Source organism: Sebastes fasciatus, chromosome 19, assembly GCF_043250625.1.
Source record: "Sebastes fasciatus isolate fSebFas1 chromosome 19, fSebFas1.pri, whole genome shotgun sequence".
Classification (NCBI taxonomy): Eukaryota; Metazoa; Chordata; class Actinopteri; order Perciformes; family Sebastidae; genus Sebastes; species Sebastes fasciatus.
Genome location: NC_133813.1, coordinates 23,359,541 through 23,369,752, shown reverse-complemented (window position 1 = coordinate 23,369,752; position 10,212 = coordinate 23,359,541). Strand labels below are relative to the sequence as shown.

The 10,212-nt window shown below is 33.1% G+C and overlaps 1 protein-coding gene and 1 long non-coding RNA gene across 11 annotated transcripts in view; one reads left to right on the top strand and one right to left on the bottom strand.

Moving 5' to 3' along the window:
- Positions 1–10,212, bottom strand: part of traf2b (Tnf receptor-associated factor 2b) — a 171,352-nt gene that overhangs the window by 131,971 nt on the left and 29,169 nt on the right. The window lies entirely within an intron of this gene.
- Positions 6,631–9,837, top strand: LOC141757768 (uncharacterized). Of its 9 annotated transcripts, XR_012591751.1 has the most exons (4): positions 6,631–8,316; positions 8,574–8,866; positions 8,900–8,934; positions 8,994–9,664. It is a non-coding gene; the product is annotated as an uncharacterized LOC141757768 (long non-coding RNA). The 9 variants fall into 9 exon arrangements; XR_012591746.1 differs by adding an exon at positions 9,687–9,837 and having other exon boundaries at positions 8,574–9,564; XR_012591752.1 differs by having other exon boundaries at positions 6,631–7,626; positions 7,711–8,316; positions 8,574–9,664.

Sequence of the window (10,212 nt, the reverse complement as noted above, 5' to 3'; positions counted from 1 at the left end):
AGCAGGTATAATGTTTACCATACTCACCATCTTAGCTTAGCGTGTTAGCACAAAACACAAAGTATAGCTAAGGATGATGAATGAATAATAAATAAATAAACTTTATTTATATAGCACTTTTCAAAACAGCAGTTCCAAAGTACTCAGTTAATAATAAAATGCATAATAGCACACAGCATGAAAACATATACAGTTTAGAAAACGGAAACAGATGTGCAACAATAAAAGCAATATAAAAAACTAAATTAAATTAAAAGACAAATAAAACCAAAACCAAAGGATTTGCATCCAACAAACTTATAAAAACATCACGAGCATTTTAAAGTTTTTTTAAAATGTGATACAGGCTCACTGATCTGACGATTAAAGCACAGTCCCCCTTTGTTTCAAGCCAGGATTGTGGGATTTTTAAGAGGTTCAGAAGATCTGAGTAAACTTGGTGCAGAGTATTGGGTTATAAATTCATAAATATAAGAGGGTGTCTTTCCATGGAGGACTTGAACTGGATCTTGAACTGAATTCTGAAGCGCACAGTAAGCCAATGTAGAAAGTTGGCAAGTGTGCTTGCAATCTGTTTTGTGTTCAACAGTCTTGTTCCTTTGCAGTTAAGATGGATATTATTCCACCTGTAGAGATCGTTCCTAGTCCAGAAATAGTCAAAGTGGTTGATAAAACCAAGACCAGTTACCACACAGAAATTGAGAAGCAACAGATGCAGCTAAAATTCTCACAGGATTCCCTCTGTGTAGGAATGGGACCAGGAAAAAATGCATATTTTGATAGTGATTGATTGGCTGGACCAAATGGTGCCTTCAAATGGGGTTGTGTTTAATTTTTCGGTACATCATAAGTGAATATATTGCAATTTTATTTGTATATTGCAATTCTTCGTAATTGTATAATTGCTAAATTGTTAGCCTCTGTGGCTTCTAGACGCCGACAGTAACGTTAATATTACCGTTGCTTAGTAGCGGTGTTCTCACGACTTAACCACTTGAAGCATATTATTCCCATGTTGTAACCACGAGCTCGCGAGATGCATTTGAAGGCACCATAATTGGGGAACTATTGAACTTGATGTCATCCCTGTTGTTGACCACATGTGCGCTCACACCAGATGCAGATTTCACTTGATGAGCAGCGGAGGCCGCAGCGGAAACATGGCCTGCATCGTGAGCAGACAATTCGGGAGGAAGGGGCTTTCAACCGTGGGCGCTTGCCCTCCGGAGATGTGGGCAAGTGGGTTGCGGAGTTCAAACTTGGAGCTGAGCGCTTCTTGACCTCTTGACCCGCGGCACAGCCCCGACTTCCTGTACAGGGTTAGCGGTGTCGGCTGGCTTTAGCTAACCCAGCTTAGCGGTGCAAAAGAATTCGAGAGCGGCAGAGCATCCTCTTCAATTCTGGGTCAAAGAAGGAGAGAGCTGAAGCACAAGACAAATCCCTGTGAGCTGACACTGGACTGGTGGCTCCAAAGCCCACCCGGTCCCTCAAGCGGTCACACTATGACCGGTCCAAAGCCCTCAGCTCCAGCTAATGTTTTAATCCTAGAGACAGCAAACAAGCCAGCTGACAGCTAGTGGCAACTCAAGTGAATAAAAGACAATCTGGAGCGAGAAAATGCAGATCATGTGAAGGGAGACAGATCCAGGGACATCCAACACATGGTGAGTAAAATCCACTTTAAGATAAATATTGTAATGCTTTTCTCCTTAAATCAATGAAACAAGCATTGCTTGGCTTCCATGCCAAGGTGAAGCCATGGGAATGTCATTACTGTAGTTTCAAAAGTGTTTGGCTATAAACCAAAATAGGGCTGCAACTTCTGATGATTTTCATTATTGATTAATCTGCAGATAATGTCATTGACAAATTGTTTGGTCTATAAAATAAAATATAGCTAAATACTAGGGCTTTCAATCGATTAAAATATTTAATCCCGATTAATCGCATGATTGTACGTAGTTAATCGTGATTAATCAAATTAATCGCACATTTTTTATCTATTGAAAGTGCACCTTAAAGGGAGATTCGTCAAGTATTTAATGCTCTTATCAACATGGGATTGGGCAAATATGCTGCTTCATGCAAATGTATGTATATATTTATCGTTGGAAAATGGAAATCAATTAACAACACAAAACAATGACAAATATTGTGGATGAAACCCTCACAGGTACTGCATTTAACATAAGAGATATGCTCAAATCATAACATGGCAAACTGCAGTCCAAACAGGCAACAACAACTGGGACGATTCACCTATCTCCCGATTCGATACCATCACGATACTTGGGTGCCGATTCGATATGTATTGCGATTTTTAAGTATTGCGATTCTACAAGAATTGCGATTCAATCTTACAATTTTTCGCGATATTTTAAATTTTTTTATTTTTGTTAACTTTTTTAACACTACATGGGAAAAAGTTTAATCATACTCTTCTAGGGAGTTTTACTTTGGACAATATCAACATCAATACAGTCAGAATTTTTGATTTTCAGCACGTATTAAGTCAGAGATGTCCTGAAGTCAAATATTTCAGGCAAACAAAAGAATAAAGACATTTCCCTCACAAATTAGTGGTATTTTCTATTTTATTTATAAGGGACATGTAACGTTTTATACTTCTGGTGAATATAAGCCAATCAATCTAATTTCCATATATAATTTATATACACCGATCAGCCATAACATTAAGACCACTAAGAGGTGACGTGAATAACATGGATTATCTCGATAATCTTATTTTTTGGGTGCGATATATTAGACAGCAAGTGAACATTTTGAACCTTGAACTTTGTGTTGGAAGCAGAAAAAATGGGCCAGCGTAAGGATGTGAGCGACTTTGAGGAAGATGAAATAGTGCTGGCTAGACGACTAGGTCAGAGCATCTCCGGAACTGCAGCTCTTGTGGGATGTTCCCGGTCTGCAGTGGTCAGGACCTACCAGAAGTGGTCCAAGGAAGGAAAAACCGGTGAACCGGCGACAGGGTCAGACCCGAGGCTCATTGATGCACGTGGGGAGCGAAGACTGGCCCGTGTTGTCCGATCCAATAGAAGAGCTACTGTAGCTCAGATTGATGTAAAAGTTAATGCTGGTTCTGATAGAAAGGAGTCAGAACACACAGTGCATCGCAGTTTGTTGCGTATGGGGCTGCGTATCCGCAGAACGGTCAGGGTGCCCATGCTGACCTGATGTTATGGCTGATCGGTGTATGTACAGTATATGCTGTTCCCTTAGTCACACGTGTATTCTTCCGCCAACTTAGTTTGTCGCTAGCTCTCCCATGTCTTTATCCATCCATGGTCAGCTCCATCGGGGGGGCGCTTGAATGCATTTAACATAAATGTCAGTATATGGGTACTCTACAGTTGTAGCGTCGGCCAATTTGACCACGGAGATTAGAGTGACGGCTGGCTTGACCGCACGTTACTGAAATACGATAACGTTTCCTGTCCCAAGGCCTTTTGAAAGAGGCTGGGTCACGTGCCATCAACGCGTCATATCTTTGGGGTACAACACATGAAAAAAAAAAAAATTGCGATACAGGTGAATCGAGGTGAATCGATTTTTTTTTCCAACCCCTATGTGTCAGTGTGCTGACTTGACTATGACTTGCCCCAGACTGCAAGTGATTATCATAAAGTGGGCATGTCTGTAAAGGGGAGACTTGTGGGTACCCATAGAACCCATTTTCATTGACATATCTTGAGGTCAGAGGTCAAGGGACCCCTTTGAAAATGGCCATGACAGTTTTTCCTCACCAAAATTTAGCATAATTTTGGAGCGTTATTTAGCCTCCTTCCCGACAAGCTAGTAAGACATGGTTGGTACTAATGGATTCCTTAGGTTTTGTAGTTATGACGCCAGCATCTTCACTCTAGCTTTAAAACTGAGCCCGCTACAACCTAAAAATCGCAGGTTGCGTTAATGTGTTAAAGAAATTAGTCATGTTAAAACTAATTTGTGTTAACTTATTAAATAGCCTTACTAAATATAAAATGTCCATCACATTTTCCACATTTTGTTTTTAAGATAAGATTTTTGCACACTCATCTTCGTCACTTATGTAATCAAAATATCCACAGGCCACCTGAGAGAATGGGCTTTTGTAAATAAATTCAGCCGTTGAAAAATAACATCAGTGTTTAGACAGAAACTGACAGCTACCCTCCCTCTAGTGGGGTTTTTCCTATAGGCCCCGCTCTTTAACCGCACCATGCTAAACAAAGCGATGTTGACAGTTTTTTTTCCACTCGTGGCTCACAGCAGGGGATAGCTGCAATACATCTAACAAGAACTCTGTGTGGCTGTGTGGTTAACACTTAGTTAGTGTTTGGTGAGAAACAACATTGCACTCATTTCACTGCAACAGTTCCATATGAAGTCATCAGCTGGTTTTAGTCAGAAAGGTCGCAGGTTTTCTAGAAACATGTTCTATGTGGTGGTGACAACCTGCATTAGTCTATTAATAACAAGAAGCTGAAAAGTCGAATGGTTGTACTGCAATGGTTAAAGTAAAGTTTTCACACGTAACACCAGGGTCTATTTCTTTATAACTGTGTGTGTTTTACCTGTTATATGTTTTATCTGCCGCATTTAGTCTTGTCAAGTATTTGTTTTAAAGCACTGACCAGATGTGGCAATTGTGAATCTCGTTGTATTTAATACAATGACAATAGAGCTTTCTATTTCTATTTCTAGCCATGCAGGCAGTTCTGGGGTTTTTATGCCTCCGTGCCGGCTACAGATGGCCGGCATTATGTATTTGGGTTGTCCATCCGTCAGTCCATTTGTTTGCCCAACTGATATCTCAGGAACGCCTTGACAGAATTTATTTAAATTTGGCACAAACGTCCACTTGGACTCAAGGATGACTGATTAAAATTTGGTGGTCACATGATACTATGACTTTTTTTAATGACATACTCTACTAAGACTTATTGACTTGTGACATGCTATACTATGGTTATTTTATAACTTTTTATGACATGCTAAACTATGACTTGTTACATAAAATACATACTATATTATGAGTTTTTAATAACATTGTTTATGACATACTATAGTATGACCTTTTTAAGACATTTTTAATGACAAACTATAAAGTTTTTTTTATATAACTTCTGTATGACATACTATAATAAGACTTTTTTAATGACATTTTTTATGACTTACTGTACAATGATTTCTTATGCCAAACTATACTATGACTTTTTTAAATGACTTTTTAGGACATACTATACTATGACGTTTTATGACTTTTTTTCCGCATACTATACTATGACTTTTTTCGACATACTATATTGCGACTTTTTTAAACTCTTTTTCGACATACTATACTAAGACTTTTTTTGACATACTATACTATGACTTTTTTTGACATACTATACTATGACTTGTTTTCGACATAATATACTATGACTTTTTTTGACATACTATACTATGACTTGTTTTCGACATAATATACTATGACTTGTTTTCGACATAATATACTATGACTTTTTTTCGACATAATATACTATGACTTTTTTCGACATATTATACTATGACTTTTTTTCGACATACTATATTATGACTTTTTTAAATTATTTTTTCGACATACTATATTATGACTTTTTTAATTATTTTTTTGAAATACTATACTATGACGTTTTTTTTACTCTTTTTCGACATACTATACTTTGACTTCCTTTTCGACATACTATACTAAGACGTTTTTCGACAGACATTACTTTTTTACTCTTTTTTTGACATACTATACTTTGACTTTCTCTCAACACACTATACTAGGACTTTTCGACATACTATATTATGACTTTTTTTAATTCTTTTTTCGACATACTATACTATGACTTTTTATTCTTTTTTTGACATACTATACTTTGACTTTCTTTCAACACACTATACTAGGACTTTTTTTCGACATACTTTACTATGACTTTCGACATACTATAGTATAAATTTTCTTTTGACATACTATACTACGTCTTTTTTATTTTTTCAACATAATATACGTTGACTTTTCTCGTTTTTCGACATGCTATGCTATGACTTTTTTCGACATACTATATTATGACTTTTTTTTACTCTTTTTTCGACATTCGACTGTTCCATAGTTTCACTCCACAGATTGAGATACAAAAGCTCTTCATGGTCGTAGTATTCGTACAACCATGAAGAGTTTTTGTATTTCAATCTGTGGAGTGAAACTATGGAACAGTTTTAATGTGGAGCTAAACCAATGTCCGAACTTAAACCAGTTTAAAATAAGGTACAAAGACATGATTTTCTCAAGCTCCAGGGATGAAGTGGGGGTTTGACAATCACAAGGTGTTTACAGGGGTTACTGTTTATATATTTATTACTGTTTATTTATTTATTGGTTACTTAATATTTATTCTGTCTTATTCAATCTTTCAATTTTTTTTCTGTAAAGAATATTGCAAATTTGTGGATATTTGATTTTGGGTATAAGAATAATATATGCATGGTCAGATGCTGTGTATTGTATATACTGTATGTATGTATATATATATATGTATGCATATATGTATATATGTATATTCATATGTATATATGTGTATATATATGTATGTATATGTGTGTATTGCGTGTTGTATTGCATGTAAATATTTTATATTATAAATTGCATATTATAAATAATAATATGTGCATATAAGAAAAGATAACAACTAGTCAATATGATTAAGTTAAATATGTAAGTAATGAATTGGTATTGTGATTAGGTTATATTATAAGTAATGAATTGGTATTCTGGATTGATAACAAATTTATATTTTGATAAGGATAATTATATCAGTAATTCATTTATATTTCTGTATGACAGAGATAAAAGGTTATAATTATAGTAGACAAATTTAAGAAAATGGAATTAGAGTATATATATGGCTCAATAAGGAAGCTGGTTAGTTATTAATGAATGACCTATGGAGAAGGGGTGGGATTAAATAAGTTTGTACTTCTACGCACTCCTTTTCGAATATGTAAATCAAGGCATCAAGTGTTTGACAATATCTTTTTCTTATGTCTACATGTTTTTTATTGTTTTGGTAAAACATGTGCTCTGCTACCTAGCAGTTAGGCTACAGCGGGTAGCTAGTTTTGTTCTAGTATAGTGTGTTGAAAGAAAGTCATAGTATAGTATGTCGAAAAAAGAGTAAAAAAGGTCATAATATAGTATGTCGAAAAAAGGTCATAGTATAGTATGTCGAAAAAATAAAAAAAGGTCATGGTATAATATGTCGGAAAAAAGGTCATAGTATGTTGAAAAAATAAAAAAGGTCACAGTATAGTATGTCGAAAAAATAAAAAAGGTCATAGTATAGTATGTCAAAAAATAAAAAAGGTCATGTCGAAAAAAAGTCAGTATAATATGTCGGAAAAAAGGTCATTGCATAGTATGTTGAAAAAATAAAAAAGGTCACAGTATAGTAAGTCGAAAAAAGGTCATAGTATAGCATTCCAAAAAATTTAAAAATGTCGTAATATATTATGTCAAAAAAAGTCAAAGTATATTATGTCGAAAAAATAAAAACAGGTCATAGTATAGTATGTCGAAAAATAAAAAAGGTCATAGTATAGTATGTCGAAAAAATAAAAAAGGTCATAGTATAGTATGTCAAAAAATAAAAAAGGTCATAGTATAGTATGTCAAAAAAAGTCATAGTATAATATGTCGGAAAAAAGGTCATTGCATAGTATGTTGAAAAAATAAAAAAGGTCACAGTATAGTAAGTCGAAAAAAGGTCATAGTATAGCATTCCAAAAAAATTAAAAACAGGTCATAGTATAGTAGGTCGAAAAAAGTCAAAGTATAGTATGTCGAAAAAATAAAAAAGGTCACAGTATAGTATGTCGAAAAAATAAAATACAGGTCATAGTATAGTATGTCGTAAAAAGATTATAGTATAGTATGTTGAAAAAATAAAACAGGTCATAGTATGGTATGTCGAAAAAAGGTCATAGTAGTGTGTCGAAAAAATAAAAAAAGGTCATAGTATAGTATGTTGAAAAAAAGTCATAGTATAGTACGTCAAAAAATAAAAAAGGTCATAGTATAGTATGTCGAAAAAATAAAAAAAGGTAGTATGTCGAAAAAATAAAAAAGGTCATAGTATAGTATGTCGATAAAAATAAAAAAGGTCATAGTATAGTATGTCGAAAAAATAAAAAAAGGTAGTATGTCGAAAAAATAAAAAAGGTCATTGTATACTAGTCGAAAAAAAGTCATAGTATAGTATGTCGAAAAAATAAAAAAGGTCATAGTATAGTATGTCGAAAAAATAAACAAAGGTCATGGTATAATATGTTGGAAAAAAGGTCATAGCATAGTATGTTGAAAAAATAATAAAGGTCACAGTATAGTATGTCGAAAAAATAAAAAAGGTCATAGTATAGTATGTCAAAAAATAAAAAAGGTCATGTCGAAAAAAAGTCAGTGTAATATGTCGGAAAAAAGGTCATTGCATAGTATGTTGAAAAAATAAAAAAGGTCACAGTATAGTAGGTCGAAAAAAGTCAAAGTATAGTATGTTGAAAAAATAAAAAAGGTCATTGTATACTAGTCGAAAAAAAGTCATAGTATAGCATTCCAAAAAATTTTAAAATGTCGTAATATATTATGTCAAAAAAAGTCAAAGTATAGTATGTTGAAAAAATAAAAACAGGTCATAGTATAGTATGTCGAAAAGATAAAAAACAGGTCATAGTGTAGTATGTTGAAAAAAAGTCAGCATAGTATGTCGAAAAAATAAAAAAGGTCATTGTTTACTAGTCGAAAAAAAGTCATAGATTAGTATGTCAAATAAATATAAAAGGTCATAGTATAGTATGTCGAAAAAAAGTCAAAGTATAGTATGTTGAAAAAATAAAAAAGGTCATAGTATAGTATGTCGAAAAAATAAAATACAGGTCATAGTATAGTATGTCGAAAAAAGATTATAGTATAGTATGTCGAAAAAATAAAAAAGGTCATAGCATAGTATGTTGAAAAAATAAAACAGGTCATAGTATAGTATGTCGAAAAAAGGTCATAGAAGTGTGTCGAAAAAATAAAAAAAGGTCATAGTATAATATGTCGGAAAAAAGGTCATAGCATAGTATGTTGAAAAGATAAAAAAGGTTACAGTATAGTATGTCGAACAAATTAAAAAAGGTCATAGTATGGTATGTCGAAAAAATAAAAAAGGTCATAGAATAGTATGTCAAAAAATAAAAAAGGTCATAGTATAGTATGTCGAAAAAAAGTCCTAGTATAATATGTCGGAAAAAAGGTCATTGCATAGTATGTTGAAAAAATAAAAAAGGTCACAGTATAGTAAGTCGAAAAAAGGTCATAGTATAGCATTCCAAAAAAATTAAAAACAGGTCATAGTATAGTAGGTCGAAAAAAGTCAAAGTATAGTATGTCGAAAAAATAAAAAAGGTCATTGTATACTAGTCGAAAAAAAGTCATACTATAGTATGTCTAAAAAATAAAAAGGTCATAGTATAGTATGTCGAAAAAAAGTCAAAGTATAGTATGTCGAAAAAATAAAAAAGGTCATAGTATAGTGTGTCGAAAAAATAAAAAAAGGTCATAGTATAGTATGTTGAAAAAAAGTCATAGTATAGTATGTCAAAAAAATAAAAAAGGTCATAGCATAGTCATAGTCGAAAAAAAGTCATAGCATAGTATGTCAAAAAAAGTCATAGTATAGTATGTCGAAAAAATAAAAAAGGTCATAGTGTAGAGATACATAGTGTATAGATTTTTAGTGTGACATACTATACTTTGACTGTCTTTCAACACACCCATACTAAGACTTATTTTGACATGCTATACTATGATTTTTTCCGACATACTATGCTATGTCTTTTTTTCGACATACTATACTATGACTTTCAACATACTATAGTATGACTTTTTTTTCGACATACTATACTATGTTTTTTTTTATTTTTTCAACATACTATATGCGTACTTTTTCAAAAGATTTCGACATACTATACTATGACTTTTTTAGTTTTTCGACATGCTATACTATAACTTTTTTTGAGATACAATACTCAACTTGAAATTTTTTCAACACACTATACTATGACTTTTTTTCGAATTACTATCGTATGACTTTTTTTAATTTTCGACATACTATAGCTTTTTTTCGTCGTACTATAGTATGACTTTTTTGTTTTTTATTTGTTCGACAT